Here is a 17,529-nt window from a genome sequence, read left to right on the forward strand (position 1 = left end):
TGTATGTACTCAACACAATATCTTGATCATGGATGTTCTCTCCATTATTTGTTCTCCTTCTTCATGACCCTCATTACTTTTCTTCATTGTTGATAACATTATGGCTGACCTTGAAAAGCACAAGTTTGAACTAGGTTTCTTTTTTCTTTTTTTTTTTTTTTTTCCGGTTAATACAGTACAGTACTATAAGTGTGTTTTTTCTTCCTTATGGTTTTCTTTTCTTTTCTTTTTAAAGATTTTATTATTCATGACAGACACAGAGAGGGAGACAGAGACAGAGGCAGAGGGGGAAGCAGGCTCCATGCAGGGAGCCCGATGTGGGATTCGATCCTGGGTCTCCAGGATCACACCCTGGGCTGAAGGCAGCACTAAACCGCTGGGCCACCGGGGCTGTCCCCTTATGCTTTTCTTAATGACATTCTCTTTTCTCTGGCTTACTTTATTGTAAGAGTAGAGTATATAGTACATAGAACATACCAAATATGTGTTAATCTGCTGTTGATGTTACTGGTAAGGCTTCTTGACAACTGTAGGCTATTAGTAGTTATGTTTTCAAGACATTAAAGGTAGTATGAATATTTTTGGCTGCCTGGGGTTGGCACCTCTAATTCCCTCATTGTTCAAGGGTCAACTGTGTTTTTTATGCAGTGTAGCCTCAAGAAGGGAAGGACAGAACTTGGCAGATGCCCTGATTGTTTCAATACCTTCACTGTTCTCTACCAGCCCTCCCAACTGTGTTTCCTCTTTTTATAAGGAAGCTGAATTAATGCATGACTTTTAAAGTTGGATAATCTTGGGTTGGGGTATGGCTCCTTGACTAACGAAGCTGTGTGCCTGTTAACTGGTTATTTAATTTCACTTTAGATTCACATGGTTAACAAGAACACGTTCTCTTGTGCTAGCCTCATGCCTTATGTATGTAATGAATATTTAGACATATTTGATCAGAGGAATGACTGTGTCCAACAGGGGGTTCAGTGCAGGATATCCAGAATATCTGTTGCATTTACTTACTCATGTAGAATCAGAGGAGAACTTTCTTGCTGATGGAGCCATAAACAAAAGTGAGTCTCAGGCATCCTCTTAGATCCCAATTTATAATCACTTATGGCATTTGGGACTAAAAGTGACATATGGCTTTCATAGTAGCAGCAGACTAGAATGCTGACCATTTCAATAAGACTTCATGAGCCTCTAAAGCTTATACTAATTAGAAATTCAATTTGTGTATTTTGGACAGGACAGTGGTCCCTGTCATTGTGTAACTGAAGGTGTCAGTAGGGACTAATGGTAAACACTTCTTTTCTCACTGTCATTATATTCCTTCAAGTGACTGCATTGGTAACCAGATGCTTTATTCTTTCTTATTGATAGTCAGTGGATGTAACATTGATATCACCTGTAAAATACCAATGAATTACAAAGATGACCAAGACAATAGGCATATGTATTATTTTGGGCAGTGGTGTTGACTTTTGTAATAGGACTGAAGTCAACTGGAAATTGTAAGACATGTACTTAAACACAAAATTTATCTTTCTACCACTCAGAATCCATGTCATTCATATCACTTAAGATGAACTTGCAAATAAGAAATATATTTTCCAATTGTATGTGGATTTGGAAAAGCTAGCAATGGCTCATTCCACAAAATTGGGCTTTCAGGTTTTTTAGTTAGAAATAATTTTGGGAAATTACGTCATTCAAAAACTAGTATTGTTTTATTCACTAAGTAAACCATGTTTCTTGATCTTTGACCCTCCTTGGAGAAATAAATCGTGTGCAAATTTCTTCTGCAACTTTCTCACTGTAGACATATTAAATCTTAGGGTAATACAAATTTTGCAGAAGAATATTAAAGAAACTATCGTAGCTTTAGCTTTCATTTCCATTTGCATGTCATGCCTTAGGAAATTCTTTAGTGGTAATATCTTACTGATTTTTGAGTCTCCTACTGCATGTTAATGGTGAGTGACAGATTAGAACTCAGATAAGGAAATCTGAGTTGTGAGCCCGCCTCCTCAATTAATCAGCTTTGTCCCCTAGACTCTGGGCTCGCTCGCACAGTGCAGAGAATAGACCAGGTAACTCTGAGTTCAGACTACTTCTCTCCTTGTATAGAGAGCACAGAGATTTCAGCTGGTTGGTCTAAGACAAATTTGTTCAGCTAATGTATCTAAAAATATAACCTAATTCTTCTGCCTTGTTTTTGTGCTTTTTCCACTACATCTTCAGATGCCATGCACAATGAAGAAGAAAACACATTCCCAAGTGGTAAATCATTTTCTTCCCTTTAGCAAAACAGATCATGTGAGGTACATAGATTTTCATTCTTACAAAATCCTATGTAGACTTGTTAAACCATGATGTAAGGCCATTAAAAAGAGCAGTGATAACCAAAATATAATGTGTATGCCCTAAGAACCAATTTCATCACACTTGCTTAAGTTGGTGGGGTTACTTAATGGTCCGTTAGATGCTGCTTCCTTTGTATCATATCTTGATTTTAGTAAGAGATCATCTAAACCTAATTACTTTCCAAAGGCTCCACTCCAAATGCTGTCACATTGAGAGTTAAAGCTTTAGTATATGAATTTGATGGAGACATGAAACTTCAGCCCACAAATGTTTATAACAGGGCTTGATCTATAAAATGAATAACTTCCTAGTTCACAAATTATAGATGTAATCTGGCAGAAAATTTTTTAAGGTTTTATCAGTTTGAATTTCTCAGTCACTTTCTTTCCTATGTGGGAGGGCAAAATTTTAGCTTCTAAAATGTAAGTCTGACCACAGTCACAATTGTTTTTTCCATCTAGAAAACGGATTTTTTTTTTTTTAATGGTGAGCTCTTGCTTCCATGGAAGGGAATTGTATTTCAGCCAAGTCATATTCTTTGAATATAATCACCAAACTTTTCACCAATACCATTGTAAGACTCACAGTCTTCTAAAATGGAAAATCCATTTTAAATGGTGTAAAATAGGAATGCGTCTTAATTCCCATTTTTGTGTCTCCCTCTATAGCATATAGAAATGCATGTGTTTTGAAGACCAAATATTAAAACAGCTCACAAGAGCCTGCGTAATTCTAGGTATATACATGCATATAACTGTTTAATATATAAGTACTTCCCAATTCTTCCTTACACTATTTTATTCTACTTACATCATGGTATTTGATTTTATTGTATCTGTGCTTTCTTATTTTTCTTTGCCAATTGCTTTACATTATCATTACTGTTACCTTGATAAGATGAAAAGAGATAAGGACTGGCTTTCAGGACACCCGGCTCCAAATAAATGACTGTTATTTGTTAGCTTTTTTTTTTCCCACTAGCGTTATTGATGCATTATTGGCAAATAAAAATGTATGTATTTAAGGTGTACAATGTGATATTTTGAGATTATGTGTGTGTACATACATACACACACACACACACACACTGTGAAATGATTGCCACAGTTAAGCTGATTAGTATATCCATCACCTCTCATAGTTATCCTTTTGTGTATGTGTGGTAAGAACACTTGAGATCAGTGTCAACAAATTTTAAATATACATTTTTATGAACTATAGTCTTGATGCTATACTTTCAGTCTCTAGAACCTCTTTATAATATAACTAGAAGTTTATACTATCTAACCAATATCTGCCTTTTTCTGAACCCTCAGCCTGTTCATTAACCACCCTTCTACTCTCTGACTTATTTTTTTTTAGAATCCATATGTAAGTGAGATTATGTAGTATTTGCCTTTCTTTGGTTTATTTTATTTAGTGTAACATCCTCCAGTTTTAACTATGTTGTCACAATGGCAGGATTTCCTTTCTTTTAAAGGCTAATAGTTTGGGGTGCTTGGATGGCTCAGTTGGTTAAGTGTCTGCCTTAGCCTCAGGTATGATCCCAGGATCCTGGGATCAAGCCCCACACAGGGATATATAGTCCCTATATATATATATATATATATATATATATAGTCTAATAGTCCCTCTACACACCTCTCTACCCACTCCTTGTGTTCTGTCTCTCAAATAAATAAATTCTTTAAAAAAATAAAGGCTAATATTTCATTGGCTGTGTGTGTGTGTGTATATATCACATTTTCTTTATCCACTCATTTGCTAATGGGCATTTAACCATGTTTACGTATTTTGCCTATTTAAAATGAGGCTGCAGTGAACATGGGAATATAAATATCTGCTCAAGATACTTATTTTAATTCCTTTCAGTTTACCCAGAAATAGGATTGCTGAATCAAATGGCAGTTCTATTTTTAATTTTCTGAGGAATCATGATACTGTTTTCCATATTCATTGTAGCAATTTATATTCCGACCAACAAGTAACCTGAGTTGCCGTTTTTTCCCCATTCTTCTGAACACTTGTTATTTTGGGGTTTTTTGATACTAGTCGTCCTAGTAAGTGTGAGGTAATGTATCATTGGGGTTTTGATTTGCTTTCCCCTAACAATTGGTCATGTTGAGCATCTTTGCATGTACCTATTGGCCATTTGTGTATCTTTTTTGAAGAAATGGCTATCCAGGTTTTTTTTTTTTTTTTTTTTTTTTTTTTTTTTTTGCCTATTTTCCAATCCAATTATTTGGGTTTTTGCTATTGAGTTTTTTAAGATCCTTATATATTTTGGATTTTAGCCCCTTATCAGATACAGGGTAAATATTTTCTCCCATTGCATATATTGCTTTTATTTTGTTTGCTGTTTTCTTTGTTATGCAGAAACATTTTAGTTTGGGAGCACCTGGATGACTCAGTCAGTTAAATGTCTGCCTTTGGCTCAGGTCATGATCTCAGGGTCCTGGGCTGGAGTCCCATGTTGGCTCCCTGCTCAGTGGGGAGTCTGCTTCTCCCTCTGCCTCTGTGTCTTCTTCCGGCACTCTTTGTGCTCTCTCTTGAATAAATAAATAATCTCTCTAAAAAAAAAAAAAAAAGAAAGAAACCTTTTAGTTTTATATAGTTCCATTTGCTTATTTTTTTCTTTTGTTGTCTCTACTTTTAGTGTCAAATCCAAAAAAAAAAAAAAATCACTGCCAACACTAATACTTTAGGCAAATCTCTGGCAGTTCTGGATATTCATTTTCTCATGCAAAACAAAGGGTTTGATTATATATAATTATAATTCCTGTGGTTTCTTTGGCATTCTTAAATAGGAATTGTGATATATAATTACATTTAGATTCATTAAATGCTTATTAGAAGAAATATGAACTATATCTGATAATTAGATTATTGACAGTTTGAATTTTTTAGCATTCTTTAAAATATGTAATATGTTTTTCAAAGTTAGGATTCTTGTACATAAGTACATCGGAAAAGTAGTTTTGGAACTCATTCTACATGCTTATATTAGAAAATATTTCAGATTCCCAAGAATCAGGGATGGTATGGGTTAGAGGTCACCTACCAAAGTATGGGAACTTTTTATTACAAGTGAGATATTTTACTATATCAGGGTTTTTTTTTTAATTTAAAGTTATTTAAGCATTTCCATGTTTTTTGGATATTAAAATTTAAAAATAAGAAATTTTTAAAACTATTGTTTAAAATAGTCTAATCTATGTTAATTTTTTAAAAGATTTTATTTATTTATTCATGAGAGACACAGAAAAAGAGACACAGAAAGAGACACACATTTATTTATTCATGCCTCTCCCACAGGCAGAGGGAGGAGAAGCAGGTTCCATGCAAGGAGCCCGATGTGGGACTCTATCCGGGGAATCCGGGATCAGGCCCTGAGCCAAAGGCGGCCCGCTCAACTGCTGAGCCACCCAGGCATCCCTAATCTGTATGTTAATTAACTTGATTGTGGAAATGTTTTCACGGTGTATACACGCATCAGATCATAATGTTATACACTTAAATATATTACAGTTTTGTCAATTATGTCAGTAAAGCTGAAAATAAAGTAAGGGAAACAATCTATTCTTTCACAAGACAGAATAATGGCCCTGAGATTTTTTTTCACCTAAAGGTTGAAAGATCATTAACAAGTAAATTGGTATGATGAGTTGGAGGTAAATTCTTCCTTCATAAAAGTGACATGTAGTATGGAAAGATAACAGGCTTTTGGGAGGATTATAAATAGGATGCTAACTCTTCTTCTGTGTTTTTGACATAGAAAATTTTGAAACAAAATAGATAACTTGTCACTAGGCTCTAATGTTAGTTCCATATGTAACTTTGAATATGATCTCGCCTATTATTTTAAGGAAGGATTAGTCATATCCTCCTGGGAAGCAATTGGGTAGTGATGCTTTTTTAAAACCACATATATAAATCCCTTTAACAAATGATACTAAGTGTCAGTATTTTCCAATTGTTTTTATACAATTTCTGTAGGGAATTTTAGTGGTTGCTTTATGTGAAGGAGATACAGCTTGCATACTTAATTATGACATCAGTAAAATATGTAGGATTTGGTAATTTTGGTTTTGGTTATCTTTGGATTATAGCACGCTATGGTACAAATTAACATAAAATTTTTTATTGTCTTGTGTTAGTAATCCACAGTTGAAAGATCAGATGTGTGCAGTGGCATAATGGGTTGTAACATTTTCTGGGTATCTAATATACTGGTGATCCACTTAAATGTATGTGTTTTGTACTTGTGCTAAAATGCTGGCTGTTTTTCACTTTCTTCATGTGTAATATATTAGAAGTTAACTGGGGCAAAAGGATTTAAAAAATATTAAAGTGAGGTATAATCTTGAAAAACCAAATGGTAAATTGATGTCATTATACATGCACTGAGATGAAAAGACATTTTAAGGTTCTGTACTCTTAAATTCAGACCAGATAATCTGATTTAACCTTGCCTAAACAACGAGAACCATTGGAAAACTAGTAGTTTCAAAAAGAACATGTCCTGCTATGTTCCAATGGATGTGTAATTCATTGAAATGTGACCTGGAAAGATCATAGGTGTTTGTAATGAAGCCGGACTGTGACTTCTTTCTCTACCACTTTCTGTCTGTGAGATCCGTAGCAAATTTCTGGCCTTACACGTAAAATAAAAAGAAATAATGCTCGCCACTTAAAGATTTGTGGGATGGAAGAGTGCTGGCTAAGAAATATCGTTGTTAATTTTAACATGCATGATAAGCCTTAGTAGTTACTGTCTCAAAACCCGATCTCTCTAAAATACCATTCAATTTCATTGTTTTGCATACTGGGCGTATTATAAGTACAATTAACGTTGCAGTTGGCTCACAAATGGATTTCTTTCACAGTATTTTGACATTGCAATTTATCCTGAATAGTTTTCTCCCTAAATTTTGACAGGTCTGATTTAGACTATTCACACATGGATCATGGCATGTTCTGTGTTAAATGATAAAAAGTCACGGTTGACTGAGTGGGTGACTTACTCTGCCCATTCTAGTAGATGTCACCAAAACAGTAGCTTGACTGACATGTGTTTTTGTATCCTATTGAGTTTTACATATTTTGTTTTGATGGTGTTTGCACCAACAGTTTAGAATTTCTTGGCCCTACAACTCTTTAGAAAAATGTCTTTTGCTGAAGTATGTTCTCTGCTGATGCGAGGTTTTTGATCACAGACTTCAAAATATGGTTGTGTTTGTATATATAAAAAACAAAGTGAGAAATTGAAGCACTCTCTCTGGTTTTCAAATTCATATAATTTTTAAATAGTTTATAGATAAACATTCTGTAATTTAAAGTAGTTTATTGGTAAACATTCTATAAAATTTAAGCTTCAAAAGGGCATTCATTTTGCAATGAGAATAGTCTCTGCCTCTCACTCCTCCTGGGAAGTGAGAGCTGTTAACAGTTCTCGAATTGCTTCCCATACATATTCTAGAAGCAATTCACTATGAATTCAATCAGAAAAGCACTTTTACCTTAACTTAGCCAGCATCCTGCTGTGCTTAGGCTTCACTCTGGTCTTTGATATATTACTCTTAAATTGTTTTTTTTAAAGGTGATTTTCTTATATGTCTTATGAAGTTCTATCAGTTATTTTTCTTTCTGTTCCTGAGGCATACTTAGCTCCTGCATAATTCTTAAGTAAACTGCTTTTCAGCAGTTTGAGTTTGGTCTCTCATGCTGATCAAATTAGTGTGTGTTATGCTTTTTTTTTTTTTTTTTTTATGATAGTCACAGAGAGAGAGAGAGAGAGGCAGGGACACAGGCAGAGGGAGAAGCAGGCTCCAAGCACCGGGAGCCCAATGTGGGATTCGATCCCGGGTCTACCAGGATCACGCTCTGGGCCAAAGGCAGGCGCTAAACCGCTGCGCCACCCAGGGATCCCTGTTATGCTTTTTTTATTTTTTATTTTAGAAATTGGTGTAGAGGAGCAAACCTATTGTCCTAAACCAAATATCTTGTACATGTCATTTAAGACTCTAATAGCACTCTTGTGCCTATTCATTGGCAGTACAAACTCTTTAACTTCAGAATTCATACCCAGTCTGTGTTGCTGGCTTCCTGGGCTAGTTTTTTTGTTTGTTGTTTGTTTGTTTCTGAGATCTAGTCTGCTTGCCTAGGGCCCTGTCATGAGCTGAATGTTTATGTATCTCCAAATTCTTGTGTGGAAGTCCTAACTCCTGATATTAGGAGGTGGGCCCTCTGAGAGGCAACCTAATTTTAAATGAGGTCATGAGGGCAGCCCGGGTGGCTCAGCGGTTTAGCGCCGCCTTCAGCCCAGGGTGAGTTCCTGGAGACATGGGATTGAGTCCCACATCAGGCTCCCGGCATGGAGCCTGCTTCTCCCTCTGCCTGTGTCTCTGCCTCTCTCTTTCTCTCTCTCTCTGTCCCTCATGAATAAATAAATAAAATCTTTAAAAAAAAAATAAATGAGGTCATGAGGGTGAGGTCCTAATGATGAAATTTATACCCTTATAGGAAGAGACCTGAGAGCCTGTTCTTTCTCCTCTCTCTGCCACGTGAGGATACAAGAAGATAGAAGGCCATCTGCAACCCACGAGGGATGTTGGCTGGCCTTCTGAGCCTCTAGAACCAGGAGAGAGAAATTTTTTTGCTGTTTAAGTCACCCAGGGTATGGTATTTTGTTATAACAGTACACACTGTCTAAGACAGGCCCTGACAACCTGTCTAGTAGAGCCTCTTACCCGATGGACTAGACCTCCCATTAGTTTTTCAGTTAACTTTCCTACCACAGTGCTTTTCCCATCGCACTTGTCTGGACTAGACTGCATTCGTAGAGCTGGATGGAAGGTTATCATTAAGATAAGTGACTACCTTCTAGAGGACAGTCCTGTGCAATAAATGATCTGTCATGTTGGTCCAGGCCCTATCTTGTCCAGGCCTTCTCTCCTTCCCACTTGTCTCCACTGTGGTTTGCCATGTGTTTTGGAGGAGGCTACAGAATTATGGCAGTCGTTTGTGTTTCATATGGTTGCAAGGTAGATTTATAATATGATATGACACAAGCTTTAGTTTAAGTGAATTTACCAGGGACTTACATTGTTTCTGTGGTTGTACATATGTCACCACTGCCTGCTGGACAAATGATTACAAGCTTTGCTGTGAGGTAATTACTTAATTGCATATCAGTCATCTTTTAGGAGACCTGGGGAATCCAGAAAAAACGACTCACCTGGAGCTAGGCAGGATACAGGGATGCAGGATGCAGGACTGCAGATGCCAATATGTGACCCTCATCAGCTGGCTTTCTAGAAATGTAGGTCTCCAGGTAGTCCCCAAAGAGATTCTGGAAAAATGGGGTTGAGCTAAAGCCCAGACAATATGTACTTTTTAAAGCTCCATAGGTGGTGACACAGTTGTACAGTTAGTAGGGAATCACAGCACCAAAGAGCAAGAGATGAAGTTTCTGCCATTGATTTTAATCAATGATATCAGACATTTGAGAAAGATCTTTCTTAAAAGAAAACAGAATACAATCATCTGGGGTAAAAGTGACTTTCTAGTGTTTTTTTTTTTTTTTTAAGATTTTATTTATTCATGAGAGACACACAGAGAGAAGCAGAGACATAGGCAGAGGGAAAAGCAGGCTCCTTGCGGGGAGCCTGATGCGGGACCCTATCCCAGGACCCTGGGAACACGACCTGAGCCAGAGGCAGATGCTCAACCACTGAGCCACCCAGACACCCCACATTTTAGTGTTTCTATATAAAAAAAATAAAGGACCAAATAGTCTCCCCTCAGCCTCTCCACTTTCTTTATCACCTTATCAAAGGAACCAATTCAGAATAGAAAATACTGTTCAATATTTGTGGATTTATTGTCTGGGTTGTATAGCATGGTGTATAGGCTACAGCACTTTTCATTTTTGTAGTGAGTAGGGTAACATAAAAGTGAGAATTACACATTTTTCGGCAATGATAGATCATACAATACCACAAACCTTTTTTTTTAAGTGATTCTGATACTTTTTTGGCACATAGGATTTAGACATTAACTGTCTTGATATACTAGGTTATGTTGTCACAACCATCTGAGAAGTTTTGTGAAATGAATTTAGCTAATTTTATGAAAACTGTGAAGTGTTTTTGGAACGCTGTCATCACTGGCTCCTGACAAACACAACAATGGAATCACCAGCCACTTCTTAAAGCTTTGATAATAGGTCTTCTGTCTGGTTTCTCAAATCATGGTTCTTTTTTTTAAGTTCTCATTCTGGGTTAAGTAAGATTCATTCATTCCACTCATGTTTTGACAGCCCCATTCCATAAATCTTTCTCATCACGATCCTGCTTTTAGAGGTTGTTTTTCTCTCTTTTTATAAATGTTTATAAACATTTGTCAGGGATGCCTGGATGGCTCAGTCACTTAAGCATCTTGATTTTGGCTCAGGACATGATCTTAGGGTTGTGAGATCGAGCCCTATGTCGGGCTCAGCACTCAGCAGGAAGCCTACTTATGGTTCTCTGTCTCCCTCTCCCTCTGCACCTCCCCCCCTTTAGAAAATAAATAAAAATAAGTGAATACATAAGTAAACATTTATTAGATGTTCTAAGATTTTCTGTTATATATTCATGAAATATGTTCTTTAATCAATTGTTTAATTTATCCTCTAGGAGCATTAAAGTGCTTTTTTTTTAATGTGCTCTCTTAAAAGCTTGCAAATTTCATATCTGTAAAAACTGTTGAGTGGTGCACAGACTGTTAGAGCATCCAGTGTAATACACTGGGGAGAGATACTTGGTAGTCAAGGGTTAAGGCAAATTCATTGCTTTAGTTTTAACAGTGGTGGCTTTTTGGGGTTTTCCATACAACATGGAGTCTTGCACCTTGGAAACTGAGAAAGAGGAGTGAGAATGGAAAAGACATGGACATGCTTTATAGAGTGTGTTCATTAATAAGGATTTACTGTCTTGGAAGAGATAATGAAATAAAACTCATGGTCCTTGAACTCAGCAAGCTTATGAGTCGGACAAGGCAAGAAGCATACTACAGCATAGCAGAAGATGTCCATTGGAACATAAGACTAAAAGAAATGGTGAAAACAGAACATTACCCCACAAAGAAAAGCAGAACCATGCTTCCTGTGAAGTTCCAGCATGATTAGGAAAGGGTCCATAAAAGAGGTGGGAATGAAGCTGGGCTATGAAGTATGGGCAGGAATTTGCTAGATGGGAGGTAGAATATAATAAATATCAGGGGACTCTTGGAAACAAGGGACCTGGCTGGGAATGGCTGGGTGAAAGGTTAATGCAAAGGAACTATTGGAGATAAAATTAGGGATGTATTATGGCTTTTATGAGACATGTAACAGAAACTCTGGTTAAAGAAAAAATAAAGTGGTAGGGATTATTGGATCAGACAGTGTAAAATTCCAGGTAGAAGATTAAGTTTAGATATGGCTTATGAGGATCTGAAGTTGTGACCAGGACCTGGTTTCTCTGTTGTTGTTTCTTGATCCTACATCCCCAGAGTTTGTTCTGTTTCAAGGTTACAAGCCTCTTTCATCCAGGAGATGAGAGTACCTCTGTAGTCAATTCCATAGAAGAGTAATAAAAGTCTTCCTCCCAGAAGTTCCAACGAATGTCTCTAAACAGTTTACCTCGCTATCTTTGAAGGCATTACTGTGGGTTGAGAGGATGGGATGTATTGAATGGTTTCTGCCAGTCAGTTTCAATCCTAGAGCTGGCTGTCACACCCACCTGAACTTCTGAAAATGGAAAATTGAGTTTATCAAGGGAAAATTAGGGTACTGTTGGCAGAAGAAAGGTAGGGTAGCTGGTGAAAAAGGCAGCCACTAGATGTCCTGCATAGTTAAATATATTGGTCCAGATGTATAACAGAGGGACTGAAGAAGCTCAGATGGTTTTCAGTAGAAACATGAACCATGACCTGGTACAAAGAATAATGGAAAAGCATAACATTAAATAACCTACCACTTAGGCTTTATTTTACCAGTGGAAACTCTTGCACATGTGCATAGAGACATGTACAGTAATATTCATAGTAGCACTGTTCACAGTAGCAAATTTGAAAACCATCTCAATGTGAATGAGCATAAGAGGAGATGATGTAATTTATTGTGTATTCACAAAATAATACCATAGGCAAAATGAATAACCTTAGCAAAATCCAATGACATGGATAAATCTTAGTAATAAACTATTCAATGAAAAAATGGATTCTCAAAGGTTATAAACATAATTTTTCTGTAAATTTAAAAACAACTAAGATTTTAAAATATGTAGTTTTTAAGAATAATACCAGTGCAATAAAATTATACACAAAGGGATGAAACAGAAAATAAATAAACAAGGTATATAGGTAATATAAATGGCTGAATCACATGGTTTGGGGAAAAAATCAGTATGAGAATATAGAGTTCACTGGAGTGGGAATGTTGGGATGTTATTTAATAGGTCATGGTCATCAATATTTTCTCCTAGAAGAAGCAATTTAACCAGATAATGGATGGAACTAAAGGAGGGAGCCATGTGGTTGACCAAGGATGAGACCTCTCCTGGGTAGAGGGACTAGTAAATGCAAATGCAGTGGCTAATGCAATGGGAGTATGCTTGATGTGTCCCGGCAGCTTCAGAAAAGCCAGTATGGCTGAAGCACACAGGTATGGGGAAACATGGTAGGATGAAAAGTCAGAACAGCAGAGGAGGTTCAGATCACGTTGTCTATCAACCTTATTATAAGACCTGGTTATTAACCGCCATTAGGTAGGAATCCTTTGGAGGGTTTTCAGGAGATGAGTGATATAGTATTTTTAAGAGTTACTGTGGCTTCTTCGTAAAGAAGCAAATGGGAAGGCCAAGCTTGGAATCAAGGAGATCAGAGATCAGTTAAAAGGCTTTGAAGTCATCCAACAGAAGAGTGATGATTCCTTGGGAAAGCATGATGGTTCTTGTTATCCATTACTTTGGATCAAATTATCCCAAATTTAGTGGCTTATAAAAACAGCCAGTTGGGGTATCCCTGGGTGGCTCAGCAGTTTAGCACCTGCCTTTGGTCCAGGGCGCGATGCTGGAGTCCCGGGATCGAGTCCCACGTTGGGCTTCCGGCATGGAGCCTGCTTCTCCCTCCTCCTGTGTCTCTGCTTCTCTCTCTCTCTCTCTATGTCTATCATCAATCAATCAGTCAATCTTAAAAAAAAAAAAAAAACAGCCAGTTTATACTATGTCACATTTCTGTGGGTCAAACATGTCTTCAGGGACTTAAGCTGGCCAGTTTTGCTTCATGAGGAGCAAGCAAAGATCATTTAGAGGTATTTGGTTGGCTGCTTAATGTGGATGATCCAAGATCATTTCAGATCATGCTTGATGCCTCGGAAGGGAGATCAGGAAGGCTGGGCTTCAGTGAATCCCTCTGTCTCTCTCTCTCTTCATGTGGTTTCAGAACTTCTTGACATGGCCTTTCCAGTACATTATTCAGTCTATGTACAGAGTGGGTTACAACTCCAAAAACAAGTATCTTAATTAAGAGACCAAAAGTGGTAGCTGCCATGTCTTAAACCCTAGATCTAAAAAGTGGGGTAGCTTCACTTCTGTCATACTCTATTTGTTGAAATTGCCACAGGGCAATTTCAGGGTAGGGGATTTAAACTTTATCTCTTGGTGGGAATCTCAAAGAATTTGTGGTCATATATAACCTGCCATAGCACAAGAGGTGTAGATTGTGGGAAATGGCCAAGTTCTAGTTAAGTTTTCAGTGTAAAACCTATAGGTTTAGCTAATGGATGAGATGTACCTTTTTAAAGAAAAAGAAGAATCAGGGTTGGTACCATGATTTTTTTATCTAGATACCTGGAGGGACAGAGCTGCCATTTACTGTGATAGGGGAAATTATGGAAAAGCAAAAGCAGAAGTTCCATTTTGCACATGGTAAATTTGAGCTGCCTGGTAGACACCTGAGTGGACATGTCAAGTAGGTTGTCAGATATATGACTATGGAGTTCGGGAGAAGGGGCTGAACAGAAGCTATTTGCATATAGATGGTATTTAAATTAATGGGACTGGATGAGCTTCATTTAGGGAGGATTGTAGGTGGAGAAGAGGAGAAATCTAATTATTGAGCCTAAGGGAAGCTTAAATATTAGCAATTACTGAAATGAGGAGACACTAGCAGAGAAGCCAAGAAAGAGTGAGTCATCAAGTAGAAGAATCAAGGGAAAATGATGTCTAAGAAGCCTAGTAAAACTTTTTGAAGGACGAGGAATGATCACATTAATACACACTGCTGATTACATAGGTGAGGACTGAAACAGGAGTATTACCTTGGAGCCTAGAACCCATTGGTGAACCTTACAGGAGCCATTTGTTTGAGTTATAGGAACCAAAACCTATTAGAGTGGCCCCAAGAAAAAAACATGAGGAAAGCAAGTAGAGAATGCTAACATGGGAAAAATCCATAATCCACTGTCTTGTCTTCCTCTTGTCTTCCAGAATAAAATGTGTCTATTCTCCATCTTGGCCCCTGTGTCTGAACAGAGGTGAATAGAGGGCATTTGTCTCAACTTAGGGCACTTGCTGAAGGTAATATCTGTGACACTAAGTCTGTGCCTTAAAGAATGTTGGCTAGAAATGTTTTGGCCATTGAAGATGTTCTGTTTGTCTCCCTCTCACACTGTTAAACATCCAGAAGTTTTCTCACTTAAGTCTAATGCTCGTTTGGAAATGTTTCCTTACTAGTATGTCAAAACGACAGGAGGAATAAATTCTAATTTCAAATCTATGAGGAAAAAGATGGAATTTGAAAACCTTTCGACTTAACACTTACCAGCTGGCCATTGTTCACACCACTATGGTCTGTCTTATTTTCCTCCTTGTCTTCAAAGCTATTGGTATTTGAACTGTTGGTTTCACTGTGGCAAGACTACAACCTTCTCTTAGATTTAGTTGGTAAAAGTTTGGTAGCACAATGAGCTTGGAAGACATCAGCCCCTCAGGTGGGAACTCACTGGAGTGGAGGAACTCTTACTACTCACTAGATGATATTGACAGCAGTGATGTTAATGATAGCACCATCACCTCTACAACACCACTGCAAGAAAAAAAAAATCATTCTCAATTCCACTACATCCTTTGTTTTTAAGCTGAAAAATTAGAAGAACTCAGAAAAACATATACAGGATTCAAGGAATAAAAAGTGTTAACCTGATCTTCAAAATATGTTTATGTTAAACTAACAGGAAAATAATGGGAAGAGAAAGCCTGAAACTATTTTTTTTAATAAACTGTTAGGTTGTCTCTTCTCTGTTAAGTTACAAAGGATAGTTTTCATTCAATTTATCTTCATTTGGTATTATTTCACCCAGGGAAGTACACATAGGGATCTAAGGCTATATATAGTCAATATCTACCAATTTACATACTATGAAACTAATTCAGATATCAAAAGGCATGCTGAAACCATTCTGCAAAGCACATGGCCTATTTTCTTTCTCTTTCAAATAACTATAAACATAGGGGTAACATGGTAGAATGGTTTAGCTTGAAAAATTCAGAAAGGAATGTTTGGGTTGTAGACAGTTGTTTAGTAATCCAGAGCATAGGGAAAACCCGGCACAGAATTTGATTTCGGCAAACTTGAGACATTCCAAATTCAGGATTTCCTCTGTTCTGTAAACTGCTAGGTCCTAGCATTCTGTAAATCCAGCACATGATGCTCTCTGCCACCGTCTCTGTCTACTCATGAGTACTGCAGATGTGTGGAAACCACATTTGCTAATAGAAAACATGGACTTTTCTAGCCAAATGACTGTACATCCACCCACAATTAAGAGAATTTATGGAAGAAATGGACTTGAGAAAAGTTTTGTTGTTTTGTTTTATTTATTATTCCACTTAATCTAGCCTCATAAGTCACAAGAGACAGACTGGGCATCCCAACTTTTGCTCCTTACATTGTATTGAACCAGTCTTCTTTTTTGAAAACTGATAGAAACGCTTCTCATGGAAAACTAGTTGTTTTAATGTAAGTTAGACCTTTTGAAAATATTTTTTTTCTGTGTGTAAAAGCACCATAGATTCATTGTCAAAAGTTTAGTAATATACTGAAATGTAAAGAAGAAAGTAAAATGTGGCATACCTCAGAGATATTGTAGGTTTGGTTCCAGACCAACACAATGAAGCAAGTCAAATAAATTTTCTTTCCCAGTGCATTTAAAAGTTATGCTTACAGTGTAACTATTACTAGGTATCTGTAATCTGATGATACTGTATTAAGTGTGTAGTATTTATTATGTATTATGTATTATGTCTAAAAACATAACGTGGATACCTTAATAAATACTTTATTGCTAAGAAATGCTAACCATTATCTGGGCTTTTAGCAAGTCACAATCACTGATCATTGATCACCAGAACAAATGTAATAATAATCAAAACATTTGAAATGTGGTGAAAATTACCAGAAGTGACACAGAGACACAAAGTAATTAAGCACGGTTGGAAAAATGCTCCACACAGGGTTCCACTGACCTTCAAACTGTAAAAAACACAAGATCTGTGAAGTGCAGTAAAGTGAAGCAGAATAAAATGAGGTATGCCTTGAAATATAATTCCAAGGCAAAAATTGATGCTTTTTAGATGAAAATCCTTGAATTCCAAAAGCAGTAATTTCTTCTATGGCACCAGTCTTAACTGTTGAAGTCATTGTTGTGGCAAAGGAAATTTGCAAATTTTTCCCGGTCAGGAAAAGTCGGTGTTTTCTTTTAGCAAATGTGGTCTTGTGCAACTGCAATACCAGTGAATAGACAGAGATGGTGGTAGACAGCATCATGTGTTGGATCCTGCTCTACAGAATGCTAGGACCTAACTGCTTTTGAGAGATTTCAGAACAGAGAATTCTCAAATTTTGGAATTCTGGTACTTCTTTCACGAAATGTAAAGCACAATGATACTCATAACTATTGTGGACTAGGATATATATATGAAAACCAAGACTACCGTTTTTTTATAAATGAAGAATCTGGTACAGTTAGAAAAATGTGAAATCATTTCACTCAAGAAACATTTATTGAGCACCTACAACATGCCAGTTAATATTGTAGATGCTGTGAATATAAGATCTTGAACTCCTTATTCTATGAGAAGCTAGCAA

General features: G+C 36.9%; 1 protein-coding gene across 11 annotated transcripts in view; it reads left to right on the forward strand.

The window, feature by feature from the left end:
* The window catches only part of PRR16 (proline rich 16), a 198,630-nt gene that overhangs the window by 96,340 nt on the left and 84,761 nt on the right, over positions 1-17,529 (forward strand). For 2 of the 11 annotated variants that reach the window (XM_038551908.1, XM_038551909.1), the window contains one exon: positions 14,871-14,960. The exons of 8 other annotated variants lie outside the window; for them this stretch is intronic. The gene's annotated coding sequence lies outside the window, so the exon portion shown is untranslated. Of the gene's footprint in view, positions 1-8,880; positions 9,035-14,870; positions 14,961-17,529 lie in introns of all 11 variants that reach the window. One more of the 11 variants, XM_038551907.1, reaches the window with a different exon arrangement.

The sequence above is a fragment of the Canis lupus genome, chromosome 11 (genome assembly GCF_011100685.1).
Source record: "Canis lupus familiaris isolate Mischka breed German Shepherd chromosome 11, alternate assembly UU_Cfam_GSD_1.0, whole genome shotgun sequence".
Lineage (NCBI taxonomy): Eukaryota > Metazoa > Chordata > Mammalia > Carnivora > Canidae > Canis > Canis lupus.